Consider the following 18,211-nt stretch of genomic DNA (forward strand, 5'->3'; position numbering starts at 1 on the left):
TGGATGGTATTGTTTCTCGCAAAAGGGGATGTGAGGACATTTTGGCTGTCATGGAGGCAATATGGTTGGTATACGGGCATTGGAGGTTTGTGGTTGTCGTTTTGGCAATGTGGCTGGCATAAGGAGTATTGTTTCCGGGATTAAGTACATTGTATCTGGCATTGTCGCTGGAATGTGGAATTATGGCTGGCATGAGGGCTTTGTGGTTGCCTTGGGGATATTGTGATTGGCTAAAAGGAAATTAAGGGCATTCTGGCTGGCATGGAGGTCATTGTAACTGGCAAAGGAGGAAGTGAGGGCATTTTGGTTATAGTGGGGATTCGTGGCTGGCATAAGGGTATTAAAGGCTTTTGCTGGTCAAAGAGGCATTGTGGCGAGGATAAGGTGCATTGACAGCATTGTTGCTTTAATAAAGTACATTGTGGCTGGCATGGGGTATTTGTGACTGGGAAAATGGATATAGCTGTTGTCATTTTGGCATTGTAGATTGCACAGGGGCATTGTGGGTGGTATGGAGACTTTCCTTCTGGAAAGGTGGAAATGAGGGCATTCTGGCTGGCATGAATTTAATTGTGGCTGTAATAAGGACATAGTGGCTCAGATAAGAGATATTGTGGGTGTCATGGTGGCATATTGGCTCTTATGGTGAGCATTGTGACTGGAAAATATGAGTTTTTGATGGCATGGAGCACTATAGCTGGTATAAAGGATATGATGGACTTCATGGGGCAATGAGACTGATTAGAGGATCATTAAGCTTATTGCAGTTGTCTTTGAGGAATTCTAATTCAGTGTGGCTGTCATGGGGGCATTTTAATAGTTATGAAGGTATTAGGGCTGGCATGGAGGGCATTGAGGTATTTATGTGGGCATTGTGGCTGGTAAAATGGGCAATGAGAGCATTGTAGTTGTCATTGGGGCATTTTGGCCATTGTAGGGTAATAGTTTCTGTCATGGGCACTGTGGCTCTCATGTGGGCTTTATTGTGAGTTTCATGGGGTATTGTGACTGGGATTATGAACATTGTGGATGTCATGAGGGCATTTTGAGGAGATAAGGAATATTGCAGATGGGGTTTAGTAAATTTCATGGAGTCATTGTGGCTGGCAAGATGACTTTTTGGACTGTCATAGGGCATTATAGTTGTCATTGGGGCACTGAGGCCATTGTGGTTGTCATGGTTTTATTGCGGTTGGCTAAGGGGGGCATTGAGGGCAATGTGTCTGGAATAAGGGGAATTGTGAGAGGTATAAAGGATACTGGGGACATTGTAGCTGTAATGGGGGCATTTTGGTTTGGATATGGGATATTGGTGATTTCATATAAGCATGTTGGGTGTCACGGGGTACTTTGACTGTCATGGTGTTTTTGTGGTTAGTTAGCATTGTGGCTGGCATGAATGAAATTGTGGCTAACATTGGGGGCATTTTAACTGGGATAAGGGACAGCAGGGGTCATGAGGGCATTGTGTCTGGCAGGTGTCATGGCTAGCATGGGGATTTGTATCTGTCATGTGCTAGTTGGCAAAGGGGGAAGTGAGCGCATTGTTGCTTTTTATTGCGGCATAGTGGCCCGTAAAGGGATATTGCCAGTTTTTAAATACCACTTGGGCATAGGGGCTGGCTTAAAGGGCATTGATTATTGCATGGAAGAGAGTTGATTGTGACTTAAAAGGAGGCAATATGGCTGGCATAAGGCATAGTGGCTCTTATAAGAACCTGGTGGCTGGCATGGGGCATAGTAGATGGCATAAGGTACTTTGTGGGTGTTATGGGGGCATTATGGCTGGCCTGAAGAGCATTGTGGCTTTTATTGGGGTATTGTGGCTGATATAGAGGGCACTCTGGTTGTCATGTGGGAATTTTGGTTGGCCTAGCAGGTATTGTGGCTTTCATAGGGTTCATTAAAGGCATTGTGGTTGTCATGGGGAAAGGTGGTTGGCACTGAGGACTTTGTGGCAGGTACTCCAGCTTTTTAGGTATTGCTGTTCTCAAACGGGCATTGTGCTGTGATTGGAACATTGTGACTGTCGTGACTTCTTAATTCAGGAGAGCAAAGAAGAAAAAAATAACTTTACTCAAAAGGGTTTTTATTCCAGGAGGCATAAGTTAAGTGAGAAATGGTTACTTATACTTTTGGGTAAAAGTATGTTTTCAGTCTTTTGTGGGGCTAATAAATGTTGATAAAATTACTCTTGAAAGTATTATCATTATGTAAAGTAGGTGTGATAGAAATAATTCACACAGTTTTGATAATAAAATGATTTTGAGTTGGATTTCCCTGGTCAGGTTGTGTTTGGTTGTGGTTTGCAAAAGGTTTGTTTTTTTCGATAGTAATTGTTCTTGTAAGATATTCTTGAGAATGTGATTGGTGAGTAAATTAGGGAATGTGGTCAGAGACATTTCTATGCTACTTGTGGCTTCTAGTCAGGATGGGGTGGTCGTTGCAGATTCTTAGATAGGAATTCTTCAGGTGGGATCTCTAGTTTGGCTCATCAGAAGGTATCCCAGAATGGGTTCAATTGCCCTTTAAAAATTACTTTTGTTTTATGAGAAACTAGGCACACTAACATCTCTTTACTGATCCAATACATATACCACATAGCATATACCAGGAACGTATTATCACACCTCTTTTTTTTTTCTAGGTGTCTATTTGAGAGTGAAAAGAAGCAAGATATGGAATCCTCCAGTCAGCGGCAATAGAGGAATCAGAGAACTGGTAATTAATATTATTATTAATTACTGATAATTATCAGGCTAGTTTCTAGCTCTGGACTTTCAGAGGTGTGGTAATACCTTCCTAGTATATAAGAATACATGTCTAGTAGTACATATATTGGCTACAGATATTTCAGGGCATTGTAAATGCCTTTGCGTTCTACACATGGATTTACTGCATTTACATTCTAACATACACATTCATCACCATCTCCCCTTTCCCAATAGGAAATTTTTGCTGTCATGTGGGCATTGTGGCAGGTATGGAGGGCCATGTGGCCGGCATTGAGAGAAATGAGGTAACTGTGGCTGTCATGGAGCATTATGACTGGCAAAAGCAGAAATGAGGGCATTTTGGCTGGCATAGAGGACATTTTGGCTGTCATGGAGATATTGTAGCCGGTATAAGGGACATTGTGGGTAAAATGGGTTCAAAGTGGCTCTTATAGGAGTATTATGGCTTGCATTTAGGCATTGTTGCTTGAATGGGAGCCATTATGGCTGGCGTTGGAGTATTCCAGATGGAATAAGGCATATAGCGGGTGTTATGTGGGCATTGTGGCTTAAATTAGCGGCATTATAGTTAGAACAAGGCCATTCTAGATTGCATAGGCTAATAATGGCATTGTGACTGTCGTGGAGGGCATTGTGGCTGACATGTGCCATCATTGCTGGCATAGGGATTTGTGACTGTCATGTGGACATTGTGGTTGACAAAGAGTAAATGAGTACATTGTAGCTGGCATGAAGGGCTTTGTTTTAGCAAATGAGAGCATTTTGTCTGTCATATGGGCATTGATTATATATAGCTGTCATTGTGGTTGGCATAAGGGGCATTGGCAGCATTGTTACTGGCTGTTATGGTGGCATTTTGACTGGAATAATAGACATATCGGGTGTTATTGTGGCTGGCTTGGGGGCTTTGTGGTTGTCATTGTTTTTGGCCAAGGGTGAAGTGAGGGCGTTGTGACTGGCATGGATGGTATTGTTTCTCGCAAAAGGGGATGTGAGGACATTTTGGCTGTCATGGAGGCAATATGGTTGGTATACGGGCATTGGAGGTTTGTGGTTGTCGTTTTGGCAATGTGGCTGGCATAAGGAGTATTGTTTCCGGGATTAAGTACATTGTATCTGGCATTGTGGCTGGAATGTGGAATTATGGCTGGCATGAGGGCTTTGTGGTTGCCTTGGGGATATTGTGGTTGGCTAAAAGGAAATTAAGGGCATTCTGGCTGGCATGGAGGTCATTGTAACTGGCAAAGGAGGAAGTGAGGGCATTTTGGTTATAGTGGGGATTCGTGGCTGGCATAAGGGTATTAAAGGCTTTTGCTGGTCAAAGAGGCATTGTGGCGAGGATAAGGTGCATTGACAGCATTGTTGCTTTAATAAAGTACATTGTGGCTGGCATGGGGGATTTGTGACTGGGAAAATGGATATAGCTGTTGTCATTTTGGCATTGTAGATTGCACAGGGGCATTGTGGGTGGTATGGAGAGTTTCCTTCTGGAAAGGTGGAAATGAGGGCATTCTGGCTGGCATGAATTTAATTGTGGCTGTAATAAGGACAAGTGGCTCAGATAAGAGATATTGTGGGTGTCATGGTGGCATATTGGCTCTTATGGTGAGCATTGTGACTGGAAAATATGAGTTTTTGATGGCATGGAGCACTATAGCTGGTATAAAGGATATGATGGACTTCATGGGGCAATGAGACTGATTAGAGGATCATTAAAGGCATGGTGTCGCCCCAAAAACATGTTTTTTTTTTTAAATTTAAACATTTAGTGTGTGGGTGATAAAACATTGTTCAAATTTTTTTTATTTTTTTCGCGAGTCAGGAAATATTATAAATTTTTTCAAATTTATAATACTACCCATTTTTGGTCACTAGATGGAGCTGTTTGGAGCTAGTTCCCAAAATTGCAGCATTGCAACATTGGGTTAAAAGCTATCGCTCTAGTGAGCGCTCAGCATCCCCCCCTCCTTTATCCTGGCTAGTGCCGGGATAAACGAGGGGTTTGAAAGGTTTAACCTGCTACACTGTGCGTCGCCATTTTTTGAGGTAACCCACAGTGTAGTAGGTTTGCATGCAGTAGTAAACACACACAAACACTAACATACATTGAAATCGCTTACCTGCTCCTGCCGCCGCGGCCCGTCCGCTCCCTTTGCTGCCGCTGTTCCATGTGCACTTGTCCGGAAGCCGCGACCGGAAGTAGTAATATTACTGTCCGGCCGCGACTTCCGGTCCACAGGAAAATGGCGCCGGACGGCGCCAATTTCGAATAGGACTGTGTGGGAGCGGCGCATGCGCAGTTCCCACACAGACGCCGTACACGGCAGTCAATGGGACGGGAGCCGTTCGCAGTCCCTATGGGACTGTGGCTGCCGTATTCCATGTCTGTGTGTGTCGTTAATCGACACACACAGAAATGGAACAAAAAATGGCAGCCCCCATAGGGAAAAAAAAGTGTGAAAAAAAGAAACAGTAAAACACAAACACACAAATGAAAATAAACGTTTATATTAAGGCACTAACATCTTTAACATATTAATAAAATTTTTGTGATGACACTGTTCCTTTAAGCTTATTGCAGTTGTCTTTGAGGAATTCTAATTCAGTGTGGCTGTCATGGGGGCATTTTAATAGTTATGAAGGTATTAGGGCTGGCATGGAGGGCATTGAGGTATTTATGTGGGCATTGTCGCTGGTAAAATGGGCAATGAGAGCATTGTAGTTGTCATTGGGGCATTTTGGCCATTGTAGGGCAATAGTTTCTGTCATGGGCACTGTGGCTCTCATGTGGGCTTTATTGTGAGTTTCATGGGGTATTGTGACTGGGATTATGAACATTGTGGATGTCATGAGGGCAGTTTGAGGAGATAAGGAATATTGCAGATGGGGGTTTAGTAAATTTCATGGAGTCATTGTGGCTGGCAAGATGACTTTTTGGACTGTTATAGGGCATTATAGTTGTCATTGGGGCACTGAGGCCATTGTTGTTGTCATGGTTTTATTGCAGTTGGCTAAGGGGGGCATTGAGGGCAATGTGTCTGGAATAAGGGGAATTGTGAGAGGTATAAAGGATACTGGGGACATTGTAGCTGTAATGGGGGCATTTTGGTTTGGATATGGGATATTGGTGATTTCATATAAGCATGTTGGGTGTCACGGGGTACTTTGAATGTCATGGTGTTTTTGTGGTTAGTTAGCATTGTGGCTGGCATGAATGAAATTGTGGCTAACATTGAAGGCATTTTAACTGGGATAAAGGACAGCAGGGGTCATGAGGGCATTGTGTCTGGCAAGTGTCATGGCTAGCATGGGGATTTGTATCTGTCATGTGCTAGTTGGCAAAGGGGGAAGTGAGCGCATTGTTGCTTTTTATTGCGGCATAGTGGCCCGTAAAGGGATATTGCCAGTTTTTAAATACCACTTGGGCATAGGGGCTGGCTTAAAGGGCATTGATTATTGCATGGAAGAGAGTTGATTGTGACTTAAAAGGAGGCAATATGGCTGGCATAAGGCATAGTGGCTCTTATAAGAACCTGGTGGCTGGCATGGGGCATAGTAGATGGCATAAGGTACTTTGTGGGTGTTATGGGGGCATTATGGCTGGCCTGAAGAGCATTGTGGCTTTTATTGGGGTATTGTGGCTGGTATAGAGGGCACTCTGGTTGTCATGTGGGAATTTTGGTTGGCCTAGCAGGTATTGTGGCTTTCATAGGGTTCATTAAAGGCATTGTGGTTGTCATGGGGAAAGGTGGTTGGCACTGAGGACTTTGTGGCAGGTACTGCAGCTTTTTAGGTATTGCTGTTCTCAAACGGGCATTGTGCTGTGATTGGAACATTGTGACTGTCGTGACTTCTTAATTCAGGAGAGCAAAGAAGAAAAAAATAACTTTACTCAAAAGGGTTTTTATTCCAGGAGGCATAAGTTAAGTGAGAAATGGTTACTTATACTTTAGGGTAAAAGTATGTTTTCAGTCTTTTGTGGGGCTAATAAATGTTGATAAAATTACTCTTGAAAGTATTATCATTATGTAAAGTAGGTGTGATAGAAATAATTCACACAGTTTTGATAATAAAATGATTTTGAGTTGGATTTCCCTGGTCAGGTTGTGTTTGGTTGTGGTTTGCAAAAGGTTTGTTTTTTTCGATAGTAATTGTTCTTGTAAGATATTCTTGAGAATGTGATTGGTGAGTAAATTAGGGAATGTGGTCAGAGACATTTCTATGCTACTTGTGGCTTCTAGTCAGGATGGGGTGGTCGTTGCAGATTCTTAGATAGGAATTCTTCAGGTGGGATCTCTAGTTTGGCTCATCAGAAGGTATCCCAGAATGGGTTCAATTGCCCTTTAAAAATTACTTTTGTTTTATGAGAAACTAGGCACACTAACATCTCTTTACTCATCCAATACATATACCACATAGCATATACCAGGAACGTATTATCACACCTCTTTTTTTTTTTCTAGGTGTCTATTTGAAAGTGAAAAGAAGCAAGATATGGAATCCTCCAGTCAGCGGCAATAGAAGAATCAGAGAACTGGTAATTAATAATATTATTAATTACTGATAATTTTCAGGCTAGTTTCTAGCTCTGGACTTTCAGAGGTGTGGTAATACCTTCCTAGTATATAAGAATACATGTCTAGTAGTACATATATTGGCTACAGATATTTCAGGGCATTGTAAATGCCTTTGCGTTCTACACATGGATTTACTGCATTTACATTCTAACATACACATTCATCACAATCTCCCCTTTCCCAATAGGAAATTTTTGCTGTCATGTAGGCATTGTGGCCGGCATTGAGAGAAATGAGGTAACTGTGGCTGTCATGGAGCATTATGACTGGCAAAAGCAGAAATGAGGGCATTTTGGCTGGCATAGAGGACATTTTGGCTGTCATGGAGATATTGTAGCCGGTATAAGGGACATTGTGGGTAAAATGGGTTCAAAGTGGCTCTTATAGGAGTATTATGGCTTGCATTTAGGCATTGTTGCTTGAATGGGAGCCATTATGGCTGGCGTTGGAGTATTCCAGATGGAATAAGGCATATAGCGGGTGTTATGTGGGCATTGTGGCTTAAATTAGCGGCATTATAGTTAGAACAAGGCCATTCTAGTTTGCATAGGCTAATAATGGCATTGTGACTGTCGTGGAGGGCATTGTGGCTGACATGTGCCATCATTGCTGGCATAGGGATTTGTGACTGTCATGTGGACATTGTGGTTGACAAAGAGTAAATGAGTACATTGTAGCTGGCATGAAGGGCTTTGTTTTAGCAAATGAGAGCATTTTGTCTGTCATATGGGCATTGATTATATGTAGCTGTCATTGTGGTTGGCATAAGGGACATTGGCAGCATTGTTACTGGCTGTTATGGTGGCATTTTGACTGAAATAATAGACATATCGGGTGTTATTGTGGCTGGCTTGGGGGCTTTGTGGTTGTCATTGTTTTTGGCCAAGGGTGAAGTGAGGGCGTTGTGACTGGCATGGATGGTATTGTTTCTCGCAAAAGGGGATGTGAGGACATTTTGGCTGTCATGGAGGCAATATGGTTGGTATACGGGCATTGGAGGTTTGTGGTTGTCGTTTTGGCAATGTGGCTGGCATAAGGAGTATTGTTTCCGGGATTAAGTACATTGTATCTGGCATTGTGGCTGGAATGTGGAATTATGGCTGGCATGAGGGCTTTGTGGTTGCCTTGGGGATATTGTGGTTGGCTAAAAGGAAATTAAGGGCATTCTGGCTGGCATGGAGGTCATTGTAACTGGCAAAGGAGGAAGTGAGGGCATTTTGGTTATAGTGGGGATTCGTGGCTGGCATAAGGGTATTAAAGGCTTTTGCTGGTCAAAGAGGCATTGTGGCGAGGATAAGGTGCATTGACAGCATTGTTGCTTTAATAAAGTACATTGTGGCTGGCATGGGGGATTTGTGACTGGGAAAATGGATATAGCTGTTGTCATTTTGGCATTGTAGATTGCACAGGGGCATTGTGGGTGGTATGGAGACTTTCCTTCTGGAAAGGTGGAAATGAGGGCATTCTGGCTGGCATGAATTTAATTGTGGCTGTAATAAGGACAAGTGGCTCATATAAGAGATATTGTGGGTGTCATGGTGGCATATTGGCTCTTATGGTGAGCATTGTGACTGGAAAATATGAGTTTTTGATGGCATGGAGCACTATAGCTGGTATAAAGGATATGATGGACTTCATGGGGCAATGAGACTGATTAGAGGATCATTAAGCTTATTGCAGTTGTCTTTGAGGAATTCTAATTCAGTGTGGCTGTCATGGGGGCATTTTAATAGTTATGAAGGTATTAGGGCTGGCATGGAGGGCATTGAGGTATTTATGTGGGCATTGTGGCTGGTAAAATGGGCAATGAGAGCATTGTAGTTGTCATTGGGGCATTTTGGCCATTGTAGGGCAATAGTTTCTGTCATGGGCACTGTGGCTCTCATGTGGGCTTTATTGTGAGTTTCATGGGGTATTGTGACTGGGATTATGAACATTGTGGATGTCATGAGGGCAGTTTGAGGAGATAAGGAATATTGCAGATGGGGGTTTAGTAAATTTCATGGAGTCATTGTGGCTGGCAAGATGACTTTTTGGACTGTTATAGGGCATTATAGTTGTCATTGGGGCACTGAGGCCATTGTTGTTGTCATGGTTTTATTGCGGTTGGCTAAGGGGGGCATTGAGGGCAATGTGTCTGGAATAAGGGGAATTGTGAGAGGTATAAAGGATACTGGGGACATTGTAGCTGTAATGGGGGCATTTTGGTTTGGATATGGGATATTGGTGATTTCATATAAGCATGTTGGGTGTCACGGGGTACTTTGAATGTCATGGTGTTTTTGTGGTTAGTTAGCATTGTGGCTGGCATGAATGAAATTGTGGCTAACATTGAAGGCATTTTAACTGGGATAAAGGACAGCAGGGGTCATGAGGGCATTGTGTCTGGCAGGTGTCATGGCTAGCATGGGGATTTGTATCTGTCATGTGCTAGTTGGCAAAGGGGGAAGTGAGCGCATTGTTGCTTTTTATTGCGGCATAGTGGTCCGTAAAGGGATATTGCCAGTTTTTAAATACCACTTGGGCATAGGGGCTGGCTTAAAGGGCATTGATTATTGCATGGAAGAGAGTTGATTGTGACTTAAAAGGAGGCAATATGGCTGGCATAAGGCATAGTGGCTCTTATAAGAACCTGGTGGCTGGCATGGGGCATAGTAGATGGCATAAGGTACTTTGTGGGTGTTATGGGGGCATTATGGCTGGCCTGAAGAGCATTGTGGCTTTTATTGGGGTATTGTGGCTGGTATAGAGGGCACTCTGGTTGTCATGTGGGAATTTTGGTTGGCCTAGCAGGTATTGTGGCTTTCATAGGGTTCATTAAAGGCATTGTGGTTGTCATGGGGAAAGGTGGTTGGCACTGAGGACTTTGTGGCAGGTACTGCAGCTTTTTAGGTATTGCTGTTCTCAAACGGGCATTGTGCTGTGATTGGAACATTGTGACTGTCGTGACTTCTTAATTCAGGAGAGCAAAGAAGAAAAAAATAACTTTACTCAAAAGGGTTTTTATTCCAGGAGGCATAAGTTAAGTGAGAAATGGTTACTTATACTTTTGGGTAAAAGTATGTTTTCAGTCTTTTGTGGGGCTAATAAATGTTGATAAAATTACTCTTGAAAGTATTATCATTATGTAAAGTAGGTGTGATAGAAATAATTCACACAGTTTTGATAATAAAATGATTTTGAGTTGGATTTCCCTGGTCAGGTTGTGTTTGGTTGTGGTTTGCAAAAGGTTTGTTTTTTTCGATAGTAATTGTTCTTGTAAGATATTCTTGAGAATGTGATTGGTGAGTAAATTAGGGAATGTGGTCAGAGACATTTCTATGCTACTTGTGGCTTCTAGTCAGGATGGGGTGGTCGTTGCAGATTCTTAGATAGGAATTCTTCAGGTGGGATCTCTAGTTTGGCTCATCAGAAGGTATCCCAGAATGGGTTCAATTGCCCTTTAAAAATTACTTTTGTTTTATGAGAAACTAGGCACACTAACATCTCTTTACTGATCCAATACATATACCACATAGCATATACCAGGAACGTATTATCACACCTCTTTTTTTTTTCTAGGTGTCTATTTGAAAGTGAAAAGAAGCAAGATATGGAATCCTCCAGTCAGCGGCAATAGAGGAATCAGAGAACTGGTAATTAATAATATTATTAATTACTGATAATTTTCAGGCTAGTTTCTAGCTCTGGACTTTCAGAGGTGTGGTAATACCTTCCTAGTATATAAGAATACATGTCTAGTAGTACATATATTGGCTACAGATATTTCAGGGCATTGTAAATGCCTTTGCGTTCTACACATGGATTTACTGCATTTACATTCTAACATACACATTCATCACCATCTCCCCTTTCCCAATAGGAAATTTTTGCTGTCATGTAGGCATTGTGGCAGGTATGGAGGGCCCTGTGGCCGGCATTGAGAGAAATGAGGTAACTGTGGCTGTCATGGAGCATTATGACTGGCAAAAGCAGAAATGAGGGCATTTTGGCTGGCATAGAGGACATTTTGGCTGTCATGGAGATATTGTAGCCGGTATAAGGGACATTGTGGGTAAAATGGGTTCAAAGTGGCTCTTATAGGAGTATTATGGCTTGCATTTAGGCATTGTTGCTTGAATGGGAGCCATTATGGCTGGCGTTGGAGTATTCCAGATGGAATAAGGCATATAGCGTGTGTTATGTGGGCATTGTGGCTTAAATTAGCGGCATTATAGTTAGAACAAGGCCATTCTAGTTTGCATAGGCTAATAATGGCATTGTGACTGTCGTGGAGGGCATTGTGGCTGACATGTGCCATCATTTCTGGCATAGGGATTTGTAACTGTCATGTGGACATTGTGGTTGACAAAGAGTAAATGAGTACATTGTAGCTGGCATGAAGGGCTTTGTTTTAGCAAATGAGAGCATTTTGTCTGTCATATGGGCATTGATTATATGTAGCTGTCATTGTGGTTGGCATAAGGGGCATTGGCAGCATTGTTACTGGCTGTTATGGTGGCATTTTGACTGGAATAATAGACATATCGGGTGTTATTGTGGCTGGCTTGGGGGCTTTGTGGTTGTCATTGTTTTTGGCCAAGGGTGAAGTGAGGGCGTTGTGACTGGCATGGATGGTATTGTTTCTCGCAAAAGGGGATGTGAGGACATTTTGGCTGTCATGGAGGCAATATGGTTGGTATACGGGCATTGGAGGTTTGTGGTTGTCGTTTTGGCAATGTGGCTGGCATAAGGAGTATTGTTTCCGGGATTAAGTACATTGTATCTGGCATTGTGGCTGGAATGTGGAATTATGGCTGGCATGAGGGCTTTGTGGTTGCCTTGGGGATATTGTGGTTGGCTAAAAGGAAATTAAGGGCATTCTGGCTGGCATGGAGGTCATTGTAACTGGCAAAGGAGGAAGTGAGGGCATTTTGATTATAGTGGGGATTCGTGGCTGGCATAAGGGTATTAAAGGCTTTTGCTGGTCAAAGAGGCATTGTGGCGAGGATAAGGTGCATTGACAGCATTGTTGCTTTAATAAAGTACATTGTGGCTGGCATGGGGGATTTGTGACTGGGAAAATGGATATAGCTGTTGTCATTTTGGCATTGTAGATTGCACAGGGGCATTGTGGGTGGTATGGAGACTTTCCTTCTGGAAAGGTGGAAATGAGGGCATTCTGGCTGGCATGAATTTAATTGTGGCTGTAATAAGGACAAGTGGCTCATATAAGAGATATTGTGGGTGTCATGGTGGCATATTGGCTCTTATGGTGAGCATTGTGACTGGAAAATATGAGTTTTTGATGGCATGGAGCACTATAGCTGGTATAAAGGATATGATGGACTTCATGGGGCAATGAGACTGATTAGAGGATCATTAAGCTTATTGCAGTTGTCTTTGAGGAATTCTAATTCAGTGTGGCTGTCATGGGGGCATTTTAATAGTTATGAAGGTATTAGGGCTGGCATGGAGGGCATTGAGGTATTTATGTGGGCATTGTGGCTGGTAAAATGGGCAATGAGAGCATTGTAGTTGTCATTGGGGCATTTTGGCCATTGTAGGGCAATAGTTTCTGTCATGGGCACTGTGGCTCTCATGTGGGCTTTATTGTGAGTTTCATGGGGTATTGTGACTGGGATTATGAACATTGTGGATGTCATGAGGGCAGTTTGAGGAGATAAGGAATATTGCAGATGGGGGTTTAGTAAATTTCATGGAGTCATTGTGGCTGGCAAGATGACTTTTTGGACTGTTATAGGGCATTATAGTTGTCATTGGGGCACTGAGGCCATTGTTGTTGTCATGGTTTTATTGCGGTTGGCTAAGGGGGGCATTGAGGGCAATGTGTCTGGAATAAGGGGAATTGTGAGAGGTATAAAGGATACTGGGGACATTGTAGCTGTAATGGGGGCATTTTGGTTTGGATATGGGATATTGGTGATTTCATATAAGCATGTTGGGTGTCACGGGGTACTTTGAATGTCATGGTGTTTTTGTGGTTAGTTAGCATTGTGGCTGGCATGAATGAAATTGTGGCTAACATTGAAGGCATTTTAACTGGGATAAAGGACAGCAGGGGTCATGAGGGCATTGTGTCTGGCAGGTGTCATGGCTAGCATGGGGATTTGTATCTGTCATGTGCTAGTTGGCAAAGGGGGAAGTGAGCGCATTGTTGCTTTTTATTGCGGCATAGTGGCCCGTAAAGGGATATTGCCAGTTTTTAAATACCACTTGGGCATAGGGGCTGGCTTAAAGGGCATTGATTATTGCATGGAAGAGAGTTGATTGTGACTTAAAAGGAGGCAATATGGCTGGCATAAGGCATAGTGGCTCTTATAAGAACCTGGTGGCTGGCATGGGGCATAGTAGATGGCATAAGGTACTTTGTGGGTGTTATGGGGGCATTATGGCTGGCCTGAAGAGCATTGTGGCTTTTATTGGGGTATTGTGGCTGGTATAGAGGGCACTCTGGTTGTCATGTGGGAATTTTGGTTGGCCTAGCAGGTATTGTGGCTTTCATAGGGTTCATTAAAGGCATTGTGGTTGTCATGGGGAAAGGTGGTTGGCACTGAGGACTTTGTGGCAGGTACTGCAGCTTTTTAGGTATTGCTGTTCTCAAACGGGCATTGTGCTGTGATTGGAACATTGTGACTGTCGTGACTTCTTAATTCAGGAGAGCAAAGAAGAAAAAAATAACTTTACTCAAAAGGGTTTTTATTCCAGGAGGCATAAGTTAAGTGAGAAATGGTTACTTATACTTTTGGGTAAAAGTATGTTTTCAGTCTTTTGTGGGGCTAATAAATGTTGATAAAATTACTCTTGAAAGTATTATCATTATGTAAAGTAGGTGTGATAGAAATAATTCACACAGTTTTGATAATTTTGAGTTGGATTTCCCTGGTCAGGTTGTGTTTGGTTGTGGTTTGCAAAAGTTTGTTTTTTTCGATAGTAATTGTTCTTGTAAGATATTCTTGAGAATGTGATTGGTGAGTAAATTAGGGAATGTGGTCAGAGACATTTCTATGCTACTTGTGGCTTCTAGTCAGGATGGGGTGGTCGTTGCAGATTCTTAGATAGGAATTCTTCAGGTGGGATCTCTAGTTTGGCTCATCAGAAGGTATCCCAGAATGGGTTCAATTGCCCTTTAAAAATTACTTTTGTTTTATGAGAAACTAGGCACACTAACATCTCTTTACTGATCCAATACATATACCACATAGCATATACCAGGAACGTATTATCACACCTCTTCTTTTTTTTCTAGGTGTCTATTTGAAAGTGAAAAGAAGCAAGATATGGAATCCTCCAGTCAGCGGCAATAGAGGAATCAGAGAACTGGTAATTAATAATATTATTAATTACTGATAATTTTCAGGCTAGTTTCTAGCTCTGGACTTTCAGAGGTGTGGTAATACCTTCCTAGTATATAAGAATACATGTCTAGTAGTACATATATTGGCTACAGATATTTCAGGGCATTGTAAATGCCTTTGCGTTCTACACATGGATTTACTGCATTTACATTCTAACATACACATTCATCACCATCTCCCCTTTCCCAATAGGAAATTTTTGCTGTCATGTAGGCATTGTGGCAGGTATGGAGGGCCCTGTGGCTGGCATTGAGAGAAATGAGGTAACTGTGGCTGTCATGGAGCATTATGACTGGCAAAAGCAGAAATGAGGGCATTTTGGCTGGCATAGAGGACATTTTGGCTGTCATGGAGATATTGTAGCCGGTATAAGGGACATTGTGGGTAAAATGGGTTCAAAGTGGCTCTTATAGGAGTATTATGGCTTGCATTTAGGCATTGTTGCTTGAATGGGAGCCATTATGGCTGGCGTTGGAGTATTCCAGATGGAATAAGGCATATAGCGGGTGTTATGTGGGCATTGTGGCTTAAATTAGCGGCATTATAGTTAGAACAAGGCCATTCTAGTTTGCATAGGCTAATAATGGCATTGTGACTGTCGTGGAGGGCATTGTGGCTGACATGTGCCATCATTGCTGGCATAGGGATTTGTGACTGTCATGTGGACATTGTGGTTGACAAAGAGTAAATGAGTACATTGTAGCTGGCATGAAGGGCTTTGTTTTAGCAAATGAGAGCATTTTGTCTGTCATATGGGCATTGATTATATGTAGCTGTCATTGTGGTTGGCATAAGGGGCATTGGCAGCATTGTTACTTGCTGTTATGGTGGCATTTTGACTGGAATAATAGACATATCGGGTGTTATTGTGGCTGGCTTGGGGGCTTTGTGGTTGTCATTGTTTTTGGCCAAGGGTGAAGTGAGGGCGTTGTGACTGGCATGGATGGTATTGTTTCTCGCAAAAGGGGATGTGAGGACATTTTGGCTGTCATGGAGGCAATATGGTTGGTATACGGGCATTGGAGGTTTGTGGTTGTCGTTTTGGCAATGTGGCTGGCATAAGGAGTATTGTTTCCGGGATTAAGTACATTGTATCTGGCATTGTGGCTGGAATGTGGAATTATGGCTGGCATGAGGGCTTTGTGGTTGCCTTGGGGATATTGTGGTTGGCTAAAAGGAAATTAAGGGCATTCTGGCTGGCATGGAGGTCATTGTAACTGGCAAAGGAGGAAGTGAGGGCATTTTGGTTATAGTGGGGATTCGTGGCTGTCATAAGGGTATTAAAGGCTTTTGCTGGTCAAAGAGGCATTGTGGCGAGGATAAGGTGCATTGACAGCATTGTTGCTTTAATAAAGTACATTGTGGCTGGCATGGGGGATTTGTGACTGGGAAAATGGATATAGCTGTTGTCATTTTGGCTTTGTAGATTGCACAGGGGCATTGCGGGTGGTATGGAGACTTTCCTTCTGGAAAGGTGGAAATGAGGGCATTCTGGCTGGCATGAATTTAATTGTGGCTGTAATAAGGACAAGTGGCTCAGATAAGAGATATTGTGGGTGTCATGGTGGCATATTGGCTCTTATGGTGAGCATTGTGACTGGAAAATATGAGTTTTTGATGGCATGGAGCACTATAGCTGGTATAAAGGATATGATGGACTTCATGGGGCAATGAGACTGATTAGAGGATCATTAAGCTTATTGCAGTTGTCTTTGAGGAATTCTAATTCAGTGTGGCTGTCATGGGGACATTTTAATAGTTATGAAGGTATTAGGGCTGGCATGGAGGGCATTGAGGTATTTATGTGGGCATTGTGGCTGGTAAAATGGGCAATGAGAGCATTGTAGTTGTCATTGGGGCATTTTGGCCATTGTAGGGCAATAGTTTCTGTCATGGGCACTGTGGCTCTCATGTGGGCTTTATTGTGAGTTTCATGGGGTATTGTGACTGGGATTATGAACATTGTGGATGTCATGAGGGTATTTTGAGGAGATAAGGAATATTGCAGATGGGGGTTTAGTAAATTTCATGGAGTCATTGTGGCTGGCAAGATGACTTTTTGGACTGTCATAGGGCATTATAGTTGTCATTGGGGCACTGAGGCCATTGTGGTTGTCATGGTTTTATTGCGGTTGGCTAAGGGGGGCATTGAGGGCAATGTGTCTGGAATAAGGGGAATTGTGAGAGGTATAAAGGATACTGGGGACATTTCTAGCTGTAATGGGGGCATTTTGGTTTGGATATGGGATATTGGTGATTTCATATAAGCATGTTGGGTGTCACGGGGTACTTTGACTGTCATGGTGTTTTTGTGGTTAGTTAGCATTGTGGCTGGCATGAATGAAATTGTGGCTAACATTGGGGCATTTTAACTGGGATAAGGGACAGCAGGGGTCATGAGGGCATTGTGTCTGACAGGTGTCATGGCTAGCATGGGGATTTGTATCTGTCATGTGCTAGTTGGCAAAGGGGGAAGTGAGCGCATTGTTGCTTTTTATTGCGGCATAGTGGCCCGTAAAGGGATATTGCCAGTTTTTAAATACCACTTGGGCATAGGGGCTGGCTTAAAGGGCATTGATTATTGCATGGAAGAGAGTTGATTGTGACTTAAAAGGAGGCAATATGGCTGGCATAAGGCATAGTGGCTCTTATAAGAACCTGGTGGCTGGCATGGGGCATAGTAGATGGCATAAGGTACTTTGTGGGTGTTATGGGGGCATTATGGCTGGCCTGAAGATCATTGTGGCTTTTATTGGGGTATTGTGGCTGGTATAGAGGGCACTCTGGTTGTCATGTGGGAATTTTGGTTGGCCTAGCAGGTATTGTGGCTTTCATAGGGTTCATTAAAGGCATTGTGGTTGTCATGGGGAAAGGTGGTTGGCACTGAGGACTTTGTGGCAGGTACTCCAGCTTTTTAGGTATTGCTTTTCTCAAACGGGCATTGTGCTGTGATTGGAACATTGTGACTGTCGTGACTTCTTAATTCAGGAGAGCAAAGAAGAAAAAAATAACTTTACTCAAAAGGGTTTTTATTCCAGGAGGCATAAGTTAAGTGAGAAATGGTTACTTATACTTTTGGGTAAAAGTATGTTTTCAGTCTTTTGTGGGGCTAATAAATGTTGATAAAATTACTCTTGAAAGTATTATCATTATGTAAAGTAGGTGTGATAGAAATAATTCACACAGTTTTGATAATAAAATGATTTTGAGTTGGATTTCCCTGGTCAGGTTGTGTTTGGTTGTGGTTTGCAAAAGGTTTGTTTTTTTCGATAGTAATTGTTCTTGTAAGATATTCTTGAGAATGTGATTGGTGAGTAAATTAGGGAATGTGGTCAGAGACATTTCTATGCTACTTGTGGCTTCTAGTCAGGATGGGGTGGTCGTTGCAGATTCTTAGATAGGAATTCTTCAGGTGGGATCTCTAGTTTGGCTCATCAGAAGGTATCCCAGAATGGGTTCAATTGCCCTTTAAAAATTACTTTTGTTTTATGAGAAACTAGGCACACTAACATCTCTTTACTGATCCAATACATATACCACA

General features: G+C 42.6%; 1 long non-coding RNA gene across 1 annotated transcript; it reads left to right on the forward strand.

The window, feature by feature from the left end:
* The first annotated feature begins 10 nt into the window (after positions 1-10).
* LOC142701637 (uncharacterized) lies at positions 11-18,209 on the forward strand. Its single transcript, XR_012866972.1, has 4 exons — positions 11-2,721; positions 7,199-7,272; positions 10,874-10,947; positions 14,562-18,209. It is a non-coding gene; the product is annotated as an uncharacterized LOC142701637 (long non-coding RNA).
* The last annotated feature ends 2 nt before the right edge of the window (positions 18,210-18,211 follow it).

The sequence above is a fragment of the Rhinoderma darwinii genome, unplaced genomic scaffold (assembly GCF_050947455.1).
Source record: "Rhinoderma darwinii isolate aRhiDar2 unplaced genomic scaffold, aRhiDar2.hap1 Scaffold_2145, whole genome shotgun sequence".
Taxonomy (NCBI): Eukaryota; Metazoa; Chordata; class Amphibia; order Anura; family Rhinodermatidae; genus Rhinoderma; species Rhinoderma darwinii.